At 49.5% G+C, this 14,421-nt stretch overlaps 1 protein-coding gene across 7 annotated transcripts in view; it reads right to left on the reverse strand.

Moving 5' to 3' along the window:
- Window positions 1–13,347, reverse strand: part of SLC8A3 (solute carrier family 8 member A3) — a 168,241-nt gene extending 154,894 nt beyond the window's left edge. For 5 of the 7 annotated variants that reach the window (XM_019969143.2, XM_019969144.2, XM_019969139.2 and 2 more), the window contains exon 1: window positions 12,325–13,157. The gene's annotated coding sequence lies outside the window, so the exon portion shown is untranslated. The other 2 variants (XM_019969137.2, XM_019969138.2) reach the window with 2 other exon arrangements.
- Between the last annotated feature and the right edge of the window lie 1,074 nt (window positions 13,348–14,421).

A 14,421-nucleotide genomic window follows, 5' to 3' on the forward strand; every position in this document is an offset into this window, starting at 1 on the left:
GTTTGCATCTTTGAAAGCTCACAACTTGATCCTGCTTGCAGGATCTCAGTTCCCTGACCAGGGATCGAATTGTGCCCCCTGCAGTGGAAGTGCAGAGTCTGAACCACTGGACCATCAGGGAATTCCCACTCTTTTCTTTTCTTCAGAGCACCCCACTGGCTGGAATCATTGCTTTTCTATTTGTTTACTGGTTTATCATACAATATAAACTTCATGGGAGCAGACAACTTGATCTTTTTTCTCACCACGATATTCTCAGGCTGCTTCACTGCAGCCTGGCGGAGTGAGTGTCAGCATTTGTGGAAGAGATCAGTGCTCACTCTGCAGGACTAAGCGTTTTTGGAAAGATGCACCTGTGAGAGGAGATATCAAGCTTCTGGGAAGCCTTGGGGTAGAGAGGTAAATGGTTACAACCAATGATCTCAGAGAACTGGCAGTTCTGCTCATTTGAAAGCACCAACAGGACCACAAAGTATTTGGAAGGCGGTTGGGAGACTGTCTCTAAACGCATTTCATTCTGCCTACGTTAGTCCTCTCATGAGCACCTTACTTCTCCTCCAGAGTGTGTGGCCTCATAATAGCCAACACTCATAGTGCACTATTCCCTCAACAAATATCAAGTGATGGTCTGTACCAACAGTGGACAAAGGCCTTCTTGCTCCCATTCAGTCCTCACGAGGATGTTCACAATGATGAAGAAACAGAGGCTCAGTTAGCTGCCTAGAGTTTCTAAGCCAAGAAAACGGAGTCAGAACAAAACCTTGGTCCTCCAGCTTTCAGGGGGTCTCCCTCCACCAACCTGGAAAAGCATCATGTCAGCAAAGACCAAGAGACAACATTCCCTATTACTGAAAGGAAATCAGGGCTGGGCCAGGGGTGTGAGAAGCCCAGAGCAGCCTGAAGGGGTATCGTTCCCACCTTTATGTGTTCCCAGAGAAAATGACTTGGGCTCTATCTTTCGGAATTATCCACAGAGAGAGGGCTGACATCCCTCTGCCCTACTGCCTACCCATGAAGGGAAAGCTGGTCATAAAAGCTGGTACTTTTATGTACCTTTTCCTCAGCTCATTCTCCAGGAGACTGATCTATTTTTTAATAGCATTTAGTTCTCTTAATTTTTAAATGTTAAAATATGGGATTAAATCATATCAGTGCCCAAAGGAAGAGCAAATGGACCCGGGCAAGCACTCAGAGTTGTCTCTCTGATACATGGCTGGGAGAGTCTCTTGTACACTCAACTCCAGGGATGTTCTGGGCCCTTCTTTCACAAGAGGGCGCTAGGAGCAGACTCCTAGGACTTCCAGCAGATCCAGCTGCTGTCTTGGCAGCCGTGATCTCTCTCTACCTGACCAGGGATCGAACCCACTGCCCCCTGCGATGGAAAGGAGGAGTCTTAACCACTAGACCATCAGGGAAGTCCCATTCTTCCTCTACTTTAGAGCACACACACGGGCTGGTCATTAATGATTCCCCTCGAAGTTGACTCCCCCATTAGTTCCTCCTGAGAGTCTGGAAGGCACGGACTCAAGGTGATTCTTCCTGAATCCTAGAGGGGGGAGTATAGTGATGTGATAGGAAGTAAGCAGAACCTTTGGAAAGCCGCTGGGCAAAGGGATTCCAGGTAGACTCTCAACCGAGTCTGCTGCTGCTGCTGCTAAGTCGCTTCAGTTGTGTCCGACTCTGTGCGACCCCACCGACAGCAGCCCACCAGGCTCCCCTGTCCCTGGGATTCTCCAGGCAAGAACACTGGAGTGGGTTGCCATTTCCTTCTCCAATGCATCAAAGTGAAAAGTGAAAGTGAAGTCGCTCAGTCGTGTCCGACTCCTAGCGACCCCGTGGACTGCAGCCCACCAAATCCCACTCCTGCATCCATGGGATTTGCCAGGCAAGAGTACTGGAGTGGGTTGCCATTGTCTTCTCCACAACAGAGTCTACATGGATCCAAATACATCCTTCCTGGATGGAAAAGGAAAAGCAGAAGCACAGGACTTGAGACTGACCTGTCTGGAGCATTTGGGGGCCGATTCTGAGAATGCCCTGGAGGGCTGCAGTGGGAAGGGACTCCACACAGGAGGGCCAAGCTCAGGCCACCAGACCCTCAAGCAGCTCAGGATGCCTTGTAGCCCAGACAGCCAGATAGTTGGGTTGGCTGCTCATTTCACCTCTAGAGACCCAATGTAATAACAGACACACTGGGGGCTTCAAATTGCAGCTGGAAAGCTCTGAAGCAAAAGATGTGATCAGCATGAATAACATTCTTAGTAGGAGGTGATCTGTAAGCTGTGGAACCAGACCCACAGAACACAGAATTGTCAGGGAAGTAGATTAAAAGTCAACACATCCAACATAGCATTTTTTAAAGGTAAGGAATGTGAGGCCCAGAAAGCAGCAAAGGGTTTTGCCTGTAGTTGTCAGAAGAAATAACAACTAAAATATACTGTTCTTGCCACTTGTTCAATGCATCTTCTGTGATACCACATTGCCCATTCCTGGGTTGATTTTTTTATTCCTTCACTGGCTCCTTTTATGATAAATAGGACAGATTCTCTTTCTTGCTTTTAGTCCACCTGCCTCAAGAGTGAGGTAGGTTATTCATTTTTCATTGACGAGCCACTGTGTTTCAGGTACCATACAACAAGAAGTGGGAGAGAGAGAAAGGACTTGGTCCAGGAAGAAGGTAAGTCTCAAGATGAAAAATACATATATTTTTTAATAATAAAAAATCTGCATTTAAATAAATATAAGGGACTTGTGAAAAACAGATGCTGCGTCATCAAAATTCAGAATAAGAGACTGCTTCTTCACAGTCTTCCCATCAGAAAGAGGCATTTGAACTGAAGAACAGTAGGATTCTTAGTGAAGGGCAAACCATGAACAAAAGTGCAGAAGAAGAAAGGACAAGAGTACTTAGGTGCCCACATGGGAACTGTAAGAAGTGAGACTAGAAGTGGAGTGGTGAAGCAGGCCAAGGAGGACCTTGAATATTAGGAGTCGGACTCAGGCAAAAAGTGAGAGGCCCTCAAGGCTTTTGTGTGGGAAAATGACAAGCCTAGACTAGGGTTTTAGGAGGGCAATCTTATAATAGCCACTAAAGTGAATTGAAGGACTGGAAGAATGAAGTTGGGAAGATGTTAGAAAGTTACTGTTTATAGTATCATCATAATAATATAGCTTAGAAAGTTATTTTTTTTACAGGTACGGTAAGGACTGAGTGGGAAAACTCAATGTTGGGCACTTTGAATACAGTAGCTTTACTCTGTTGCAAACATACAAATGTTGGCTGCTATAATAATAATTTCTATTATAATTATCATTATTATTATGTTAGAGGTTGTCAAATCCATACTGAGGTCGTGGTAGTAGGGATAGGGAAGAGAGGCATGGACTGAACAGATGTAAGGAACACAATAGTGCTCCTTTATCTGTGTGGGATAAATTCTAAGGCCCCCAAGTGGATGTCTGATATTGCAAATAGTACTTAATTCTATGTATACTATGTTTTTCCCTGTATATACACATTTACAGTTAAATTTCCAAATTAGGCCCAGAAAGATTGAAGGAGGAAGGAGAAGGGGACAACAGAGGATGAGATGGTTGGATGGCATCACCGACTCAATGGACATGAGTTTGAGTAAACTCTGGGAGTTGGTGATGGACAGCAAGGCCTGGCGTGCTGCAGTCCAGGGGGTCACAAAGAGTTGGATGTGACTGAGCGACTGAACTGAACTGAACTGAACTGAAATAGGTTAGCAATAATAACTAATAATAAAATAGAACAATTATAAAGTATACTGTAATAAAAGTTGTGTGAGTGTATTCTCTTTCATTCTCTCACTCAGAATATCTTATGGTGGTTGGTGGTGGTTTAGTCGCTAAGTCATGTTGGACTCTTGCGATCCCATGGACTATATAGCCTGCCAGACACCTCTGTCTATGGGATTTCCCAGGCAAGAATACTGGAGTGGTTTGCCATTTCCTTCTCCAGGGGATCTTCCGAATCCAGGGATTGAACCTGGGTCTCCCGCACTGCAGGCAGATTCTTTACCGACTGAGCTACCAGGGAAGCCCCCAGAATATCTTACAGTACAAATTTAATGCCTTTTCCATCTTAATGGAGCACTTTATCACACACAGTGGCTGTAACTTTTGCAGCCTGAGGTGTGACAGCAAACCTGTGGGAGAAAACTGGGAGGGAGGAGAGGATCTTGGAGATGAAGTGAAAGAGGGCCCACCTAGAGAGCTAGTGGAACCTGGAGAGGTTCTGTGCGATAGAAGTCAAGAGGGGGAAGTTTCACGGAGCTAATGATCAATTTTTTCTGATGGGGGTTGGGGGAAATCAGGAATAAGTTATATTTGGGGGAATGAGAAGTCCTTGGTGAGTGAGAGTTGGGCAGAAGGTAGGAAAAAATGAGAAAGCAAGGGACTAAGTGAATGAATGAGTGATGGGGAAATAGAAACAGATGTCTACTCTAAAATTTCAAGAGTGTGTGGAAAGCAAGATGGGAGGAGAAAATGACGGGAGGAAGTGAACAAAGGGATATTCTTGCTAGGATGTTGAGCATGCTTACAATTAGATGGAGGGGATTCAGTGCTCAAAAGGAAAGAGCTCAGGGCAGGCTGATGAAGGCAGGGCAGGAGGGACACTGGGCAGGAAGGGAAGGGAGAACTTTTAAATTGTGAGACTAGTGACAAGTAAGGGTGGAGAACAAAGTTGGGAGATCAGGGTGCAAAGGAAGAGTGTGCAAGCTCACACTACTTGGTTCATTCTCTAGGATGAACAAAGTGGTGTGTAACCTGGACATCTTCTCCTCTCAAGTGATTTGGAAACTGCCATGTAGAAGCCTGGGCAGGAATACAGTTTCCAGACCCACTTCCGGATCCAGTCCCAACATGACCCAGCATTCCTGTACACAACCAGGAAAGCACTATTTGTCATTCAGACATCAAGGCAGTAAATGCTACCTGACCCATTCCAAGAGCTGTTTTCTTAGTAGACATGACCCTGTATACCACATCTAAATACACTTGATTCAGGAATTAGCCTCTAGAAGGCGATGGCACCCCACTCCAGTACTCTTGCCTGGAAAATCCTGTGGGCAGAGGAGCCTGGTGGGCTGCAGTCCATGGGGTCGCTAGGAGTTGGACACGACTGATAGACTTCACTTTCACTTTTCACTTTCATGCACTGGAGAAGGAAATGGCAACCCACTCCAGTGTTCTTGCCTGGAGAATCCCAGGGATGGGGAGCCTGGTGGGCTGCCGTCTATGGGGTCGCACAGAGTCAGAAAATGACTGAATCGACCTAGCAGCAGCAGCAACTCTTCATATTATAAAAATGTACATATACATGTGATTCTTCCTATCTAGATGTCTTGTTCAATAGTCTCTATGGATTGCAATCCTTCTTACCCCTGACCTTCCTGCTCAAGACCTTCCCCAGGACCCAGAGATCTCAGATCTTTAGGGGTCCACCTTGCTGGGCAGCTCAGCTGACTGGGAAGAGTGTCTTAGACATGCTGGAGCCATTTTTCCTTTCTCTTGAAGTGGTCTACCCAGTGTTGGGTTTAGAGTGCCCATCCAAAAAAACAGAGACAACTGAACACAAACCAATCTCATTAAAGAAAATAGGGAAATTCCTTCCTAGAAGGACAGCTCTGGTTTGTATGCTGAAACAGAAAGAGGACCCCCCTAGCCCTCCCTCCTAGGCCAGCAGGATGACAACGCACAAGGGTTCTGCAATAGTCCCCTGCTTCCTCTCGCTACATTCTGGTCTTGATGCACTATCTAAAACGCAGATCTGACCATGCACTTCAGCACTGAAAACCTTCCTAAGTCCCCACTGGAAACTCAGTGGAAAACCTTAGCATGAAGTACAAGTCCTTCAAGATCTGGCCCCTAGAACTTCTCTAAACTCATCTCTCTGAACTTTACCCTCAGTCTTTAGTCATTTGAAAGAGCTCTTGTCCACTTTAGGCCTTTGCATACTGATCCCTTCAGGGCTTCCCTGACCACTCAGCAATAAAGAATCTGCCTGCAATGCAGGAGACTGATGCAGGTTCGATCTCTGGGAGGGGAAGATCCCCTGGAGTAGGAAATGGCAACCCACTCCAGTATTCTGTCCTGGGAAATCCCATGGACAGAGCCTGGTGGGCTACAGTCCAGGGGGTTTCAAAGAGTTGGACATGATTGAGCACAGCAATATTACAGTAATCCAAGTCTATGCCCCAACCAGTAACGCTGAAGATGAAGTTGAACGGTTCTATGAAGACCTACAAGACCTTTTAGAACTAACACCCAAAAAAGATGTCCTTTTCATTTTAGGGGACTGGAATGCAAAAGTAGGAAGTCAAGAAACACCTGGAACAGGCAAATTTGGCCTTGGAATACAGAATGAAGCAGGGCAAAGACTAATAGAGTTTTGCCAAGAAAATGCACTGGTCATAACAAACACCCTCTTCCAACAATACAAGAGAAGACTCTACACATGGACATCACCAGATGGTCAACACTGAAATCAGATTGATTATATTCTTTGCAGCCAAAGATGGAGAAGCTCTATACAGTCAACAAAAACAAGACCAGGAGCTGACTGTGGCTCAGATCATGAACTCCTTATTGCCAAATTCAGACTTAAATTGAAGAAAGTAGGGAAAACCACTAGACCATTCAGGTATGACCTAAATCAAATCCCTTATGATTATACAGTGGAAGTGAGAAATAGATTTAAGGGCCTAGATCTGATAGATAGAGTGCCTGATGAATTATGGAATGAGGTTCGTGACATTGTACAGGAGACAGGGATCAAGACCATCCCCATGGAAAAGAAATTCAAAAGCAAAATAGCTGTCTGGGGAGGCCTTACAAATAGCTGTGAAAAGAAGGGAAGCAAAAAGCAAAGGAAAAAAGGAAAGATATAAGCATCTGAATGCAGAGTTCCAAAGAATAGCAAGAAGAGATAAGAAAGCCTTCCTCAGCGATCAATGCAAAGAAATCGTGGAAAACAACAGAATGGGAAAGACTAGAGATCTCGTCAAGAAAATCAGAGATACCAAGGGAACATTTCATGCAAAGATGGGCTCGATAAAGGACAGAAATGGTATGAACCTAACAGAGGCAGAAGATATTAAGAAGAGGTGGCAAGAATACACAGAAGAACTGTACAAAAAAAGATCTTCACGACCCAGATAATCACAATGGTGTGATCATTGACCTAAAGCCAGACATCCTGGAATGTGAAGTCAAGTGGGCCTTAGAAAGCATCACTACAAACAAAGCTAGTGGAGGTGATGGAATTCCAGTTGAGCTATTTCAAATCCTGAAAGATGATGCTGTGAAAGTGCTGCACTCAACATGCCAGCAAATTTGGAAAACTCAGCAGTGGCCACAGGACTGGAAAAGGTCAGTTTTCATTCCAATCCCAAAGAAAGGCAATGCCAAAGAATGCTCAAACTACCACATAATTGCACTCATCTCACATGCTAGTAAGGTAATGCTCAAAATTCTCCAAGCCAGGCTTCAGCACTACGTGAACTATGAACTTCCAGATGTTCAAGCTGGTTTTAGAAAAGGCAGAGGAACCAGAGATCAAATTGCCAAATTTCCATGATCAAATTGCTGGATCATGGAAAAAGCAAGAGAGTCCAGAAAAACATCTATTTCTGCTTTATTGACTATGCCAAAGCCTTTGACTGTGTGGATCACAATAAACTGTGGAAAATTCTGAAAGAGATGGGAATACCAGACCACCTGACCTGCCTCTTGAGAAATTTGTATGCAGGTCAGGAAGCAACAGTTAGAACTGGACATGGAACGACAGACTGGTTCCAAATAGGAAAAGGAGTACGTCAAGGCTGTATATTGTCACCATGCTTATTTAACTTCTATGCAGAGTACATCATGAGAAACGCTGGACTGGAAGAAACACAAGCTGGAATCAAGATTGCCGGGAGAAATATCAATAACCTCAGATATGCAGATGACACCACCCTTATGGCAGAAAGTGAAGGGGAATTAAAAAGCCTCTTGATGAAAGTGAAAGAGGAGAGTGAAAAAGTTGGCTTAAAGCTCAACATTCAGAAAACGAAGATCATGGCATATGGTCCCATCACTTCATGGCAAATAGATGGGGAAAGAGTGGAAACAGTGTCAGACTTTATTTTGGGGGGCTCAAAATCACTGCAGATGGTGACTGCAGCCATGAAATTAAAAGATGCTTACTCCTTGGAAGGAAAGTTATGACCAACCTAGATAGCATATTGAAAAGCAGGGACATTACTTTGCCAACAAAGGTCTGTCTAGTCAAGGCTATGGTTTTTCCTGTGGTCATGTATGGATGTGAGAGTTGGACTGTGAAGAAGGCTGAGCACCAAAGAATTGATGCTTTTGAACTGTGGTGTTGGAGAAGACTCTTGAGAGTCCCTTGGACTGCAAGGAGATCCAACCAGTCCATTCTGAAGGAGATCAGCCCTGGGATTTCTTTGGAAGGAATGATGCTAAAGCTGAAACTCCAGTACTTTGGCCACCTCATGTGAAGAGTTGACTCATTGGAAAAGACTCTGATGCTGGGAGGGATTGGGGGCAGGAGGAGAAGGGGACGACAGAAGATGAGATGGCTGGATGGCATCACTGACTCAATGGACGTGAGTCTGAGTGAACTCCGGGAGTTGGTGATGGACAGGGAGGCCTGGCGTGCTACGATTCATGGGGTTGCAAAGAGTCGGACATGACTGAGCGACTGAACTGAACTGAACTAAGCACAGCACAGCACATACTGATCCTTTCACTCAAAGACCTTTCTCCCCCACCATTCCCCTCCCTACTTTCACCAAAGCCAGCTCCTTCCTAGCCTGTCTTTCTGGGATCAGCTATCCCTAGAAATTCTCCGTAAGACCCCCTAGAGACGTGATCTTCCTACATTTTCACTGCACCTGGGATGTAGCCTTCACAGACAGGAGTCAGTTTAAATGGTAATTGTGTGTTCACTAGTTGGTTATCCCTGCTGGGATGAGTGTGTGTTTATGTGGAAAGGAAACATTCTATTTTATTTGCCTCTGTACCCAGCAAACTTGGCCAAGGGGATTGTTGAATATTTACTGAATAAATAACTGATTGGTTGAATCAATGAAGGCTTTCTTTTTTGGAGTCAAATGTATTTCTGAAACTCATCAAACGTTTGAACTTCCAAGCAAAGCAACCAGGCTTGAGTGCAAAGGGAGTGATTTTCTCTTTTGAGCCAATCTTGGTAGCTTGAAGAGAAGCTGTGTGACACATTCCTCCAAATCCAGATTGTCGGCAGTGAGTGACTGGACCAGGTAGACTGAGGAATAATGCCCACAATGACTGCTGCTGCTGCTGCTGCTAAGTCGCTTCAGTCGTGTCTGACTCTGTGTGACCCCAGAGACCGCAGCCCACCAGGCTCCTCCATCCCTGGGATTCTCCAGGCAAGAACACTGGAGTGGGTTGCCATTTCCTTCTCCAATGCATTAAAGTGAAAAGTGAAAGTGAAGTCACTCAGTCGTGTCCAACTCCTAGCGACCCCATGGACTACAGCCTACCAGGCTCCTCCACCCATGGGATTTTCCAGGCAAGAGTACTGGAGTGGGGTGCCATTGCCTTCTCTGCCACAACGACTACCCATGGACAATACCAGTAACTCCACCAGGGACTGTACAAGGGGCCGCCTTGCACCGGGACAGGGCAGGGCTGGATCAGGGGGACACTCCCTTGGCTTCAGGGCGTGTTTTTTTACAGGGTCAGTTTGCTGGCCCTATTCTTCCTTCTCTGACCAGGAGGCTCTGCAGGGCCATGCGTGTGCATGCTCAGTCACTTCAGCGGTGTCCGACTCTTTGTGACCCCATAGACTGTAGCCCGCCAGGCTCCTCTGTCCATGGGATTCTCCAGGCAAGAATATTGCAGGGGGTTGCCATGCCCTTCTCTAGGGGATCTAGGGTTGGATCTTCCCAACCCAGGGATCAAACCTGCATCTTCTCTCCTTTCCTGCATTGGCAGATGGGTTCTTCACCACTGGCGCCACCTGGGAAGGACTGTAGCCCTTCTGCAAGAGATGCCAAAGTAGAGATCAGAGAAGAGGTAACTTATTCCTCCTAGTTCCATTCATTCACTCAGCACGGATGGAGTAGTTTCTCTATGCCAGGCACACTGCCAGGTCCTGGGGATACAAGATGAATAAACACCAGCTCTCTTTCCTCCCTTCATGCAGCTTGCTGTCCAGAGGCGTGACTGGCCTTACTCAATCACATAAATACATTGAACGTGAATCTTTAAATTACTTCAAAATAATAGGTTCAAGTTAGGAGTGTAAAATAAAGGAATCTGGCTTAGGGAAGGTAGGGAAAGCTTCCTTGAGAAAGTCACCAATGAACTAAGGACAGAAAGATAAATAGGAGTACATTAGACAAGGACGAAGTGTTGGAAAAGCAAGAAAGCATTCCCAGGTAGAGGAAACCACCTAAACAGCCTTCCCATCTTCATGAAGTCTGAGAATCACTTCAACCAAATTTAGGTCCCACCTGCTTCTTCTCAACCCCATATCTATATTTTATTTAAAGGAACAGGTAACCGTGGAGTGGACTTGCATGTGCAAACTGCAAAGGGGAATTGCAGATGGCGGTGAGGGGTTGGGAGACCACAGCTACCCCCAGCTCTGATCCTCGCACGGCAGGAAGGCGCGGGTTCCTCTCAAACTCGGACCCCGCAAGGCCCGCAGGAAGAAGGGCCGGCGGGAGGGAGGGCCTGAGCGGATCTTGGATCTCCCTCCGTCAGGGAGAAGCAGGGTGCAGCAGCTATATTTGAAAATCGAGGTAAACAAGAGCTCAGCTCAAGTGGACGGGGCACAACAGCTGCGGAAGATTAATCACACACGGCTGCGAGTCACCAGGTCGCCACGAGGCCCCCACCAGCAGGCCGGATGTGCTCCTATCACGTACCCACAGCTCCCTCCGCCTGGGGTGTTTCTCGGCCACTCAAGAGCGCGCAGCCCTGCTCCCAGCTGCGGCCTGCCCTTCTGACAAACTACCCCGAGTTTCAATCTTTCTGCCCAGGAGCCCGAACAACCAAACGTTCGGGGTTTGTTTTTTAGTCACCAGGGGACAGAGCCAAAGACAGACAGAGAGAGAGCGCGCCAGAGAGAGAGAGAGAGAGAGAGAGAGAGAGACAGACGGACAAGGAGAGACAGAGAGGGAGAGAGAGACAGGCGGCAGGCAGGCGGGCAGGGAGCGGGTAAATTTATGGCACTGCATTAAAGGCGTTTGTTCTATTTAACCCCCACCCTCTCCCTCCACAGTTAAAAATAAAACACAGTGAATAAAGAGGCGGGGGAAAATCGCTTTTTTCCCCTCCGGAAACATATCGCTTTCTTCGTCTCCCCAGTGGCTTAGGTCCTCGGAGCAGGTCAGGCAGGGTCTTGCAGGAGCAGGCCAGCCTCTGAATGAAGGCCTGTGGCTGTGTGCGTGTGTGCATGTGTGCATGTGTGTGGTGGTGGCGGTGAGGGGTGTGTGGGCGAGCGGGGGTGGGGGTGGGGCGGCGAGGAGGCGGGTTGGGGAGGGGGCAGAGTTACACACTTCACGTCTCTCCACCTGGCCCCGGCCCGCCCAGACCACCGCGGACGGGAGAACACCGGTCGGGAGAAGCCCTCCTTCTCCCCGCCCCCTTGGCCGCCGCGGGCTGGTGCGCCGGGGCTGCAGTTCCCGACCCGCGGCGGTGGAGTCCCGAGGTTGGGGTGCGCGCGGGCGTGCGTACAGGCGGGCGCGCGCCGAGTGGGTAACGCGCTCCCCTCGCAGCCCCCAAACCCCACGGGCGCTAGCCACCCCGGGAGCACAACACTCGTTGGCACAGCCCAGGCACACACATGCATACACGCATCCAGCACGGAACACGGCGCTCAGCCTCCCTAATGAGCACCCGTCCGTAACCCGACAAACCCGCGACCAGCCCAGGCATCTCTGCACCGCGCCCCCCCACCCCACCCACCCACCCACCTACCACCGCACCTCCCAGGAGGCACTCAGTCTGCCAGTACGCCCCCCACCCCACCTCCCGGCACCGCCTGCATCCCAGTACACTTTCCGCTGCACCCTCCCCCGCCACCTCTTCTGACACTAGACCTGCAGGAAAGCAGTTCATGTGAATGATCTCGAGAAAGAACTTAATTAACACCGTTATTCACAAGCCGGAACCCTCACGGGGACATCCCCAAACCCACCCCCTCCATCACCACCAACCCCCGCCGCCCCCGCCCGACCTCTGCCTCCCCGGCCTCTGCCGCCGGTTGAGGGGGAAGGGCAGGAGGCTCAGCCCTTCACTCACCGTTTCCTCTCGATCTCTCGGGCGGAGTGGGCAAGTGAGGGGGGGTGGGTGAGAAAGGTGCGCGATGCCCCCGCCGCCCGGCTCCTCACCGGCCGCAGCGGCTCATCGCCCCAGCGGGCTGCCCGCCGGCCGCAGCCGCGTCCGGGGCATGTCAGTTCGCCGCCGCCTCCCGCCCGCCGGGCTCGTGGGCTGCCAGCTTTCAGGGAGCCTTGGGGCAGCGCATCCGGAGGGCGAGGGCTAGGGCCGGAGCAGGGGGCCTGGGGAGGGGTCCCTCGGCACCGGTTTAAGGAGCAGGGAGCACGCCTCCGTAGACCCCTGGGAAACCCCGACTCGGGCGCGGGCTCGGACTAAAGCCCTGGAGAGGCCCGGAGTCCCGGCCGCCCGCAGCAAGGGGATCCCTGCCGGGAGGGGGCAAGAAGGCGAGCGGCCCGGCGTGCCCTGGCGGCTCCGAGGACCCCGGACTTGCAGTCTGCGTCGCCGGGGCTTTCCCGGGGCTGGGAGCGCGCCGGCTCTCCCCCTAGCACGCCGTCACCGCGGGACTCGTCTCGGCCTCGCCGCGGGCGGAGGGGACGCGCGGAGGGTCTGGTTTCTGGGCGAGCCGAGAGCTTTGCCCATTAAGCTGCAGGAGGAAGCCAAATCAAAAAGCCAATCTCCAAGCCTCCAAAACCCAACGTCACCCTATCACGGCATGACTAGCAGCGCATATTTATCCTCGCGCGCCGATGGAGGTGATTTTCAGAGAGCTTTCCGACCAGCAGCGGGGAGCCGAGTCCGCCTCTCGCATCCCGAGAGCCCCCAGGACCGAATGCAGACGGAACCCGTAGCCCGAGGCCACCCACCCAATCTTTGCAGCCTGGCGCCGGGCGCCTCCTCGCCAGCGGCAGTTCCAAGACGGCGGCGCGTCCTGACCTGGATTCCGCGGAGTCCAGAGCTCCGGGCAGCAGCGGGGAGGGAGGGCAGGCGGGCGCGCAGCACCGGCTTTCCCCTTGTCCTCAGGAGACGCTGCCTGCAATCCCGAAATTAAGTCTCCACCAAACACATCTGTGGTTTTTAAATATAGCAGGGGACGATTAACCAGGCAGGGTCCACCCAGGCCTAGGGGAGGAGTTGAGGGGGGATGGAGGTTAGCAGTGGAGGGAAAAGAAAACTCCCTTTCTCCCCTCTTTTTTTTTTCCCCCTTCTGTTCTTGGTGTAGAACTCAGTCTGTCATTTTCTCAACCCAAATCAAACAACAGCTTGTGACAGACGCTTGGGTGAGCGCTGGTATGTTGGCTTTGGGGTTTTCAAGGCTAAAAATACGAGGGGGCTGTATCCCAAATTGCTGCTTCTTCTGGGCCTGGAGTCTGGAAGAGAGATGATCCTTTGATGCAGCAACAGAACTAGGGTTTGGGGCTTGGCTTACACGAAGTGTACACACGTAGCCTGAAATCAGATGCCTGTAATTTCTGCTATATTTGTCAGGCTTGGTCCTGGAGGCCTGAGGGGTGGGCAAGCCTCTCCTAAGAATGGGGTTTCACATCCCTGTCTATGGATGGCATTAGGCAGATCTAAAATGAGACTGGTGGGGGCTTCTGTAGAGACACCAAGGGCAGATTCTGGGAGAGAACATACGGGCACAAAGTTGCTCTCAGGCCTTTGCTGCCTGAAGCCGAAAATGATGGGCCAAAAAAGTGAGAATAGTACTCTGCAAGTGTCAGCACCTCCTCAGGGCCAAGTGCCCTGCTAATGAATTTGATTGCCTAATTTCATGTCATCCTCACAAAACTCTGTGAGACAGGTATAGTTATGAAGTCCATTTTTCTCTTGAGGAAATTGAGCCTTAGAGAGGTTAAAAAACCATCCCAAGGCCACATGCAGCAGAACCAAGGACTAGAAAAAGGTGGAATCAACTGGATTTTCACTGATAACTGCAACAGTATGTGCAACTTCCCAGATTCCTGGCTCCCCTAAGAACTGCTCTGGAACAAGGTTTGGTCCAAAGAGATTAAGTAGGCATAGGAGTTAGAGAACCCCTGAGCTTGGGATGGTATGTGAGTTCTTTCCTGGTCCCTTGAACAATGCTATTTCAGCAAATCACACAGTGGTTTCAGTCCTGAG

This window comes from Bos indicus, chromosome 10, assembly GCF_029378745.1.
Source record: "Bos indicus isolate NIAB-ARS_2022 breed Sahiwal x Tharparkar chromosome 10, NIAB-ARS_B.indTharparkar_mat_pri_1.0, whole genome shotgun sequence".
Classification (NCBI taxonomy): Eukaryota; Metazoa; Chordata; class Mammalia; order Artiodactyla; family Bovidae; genus Bos; species Bos indicus.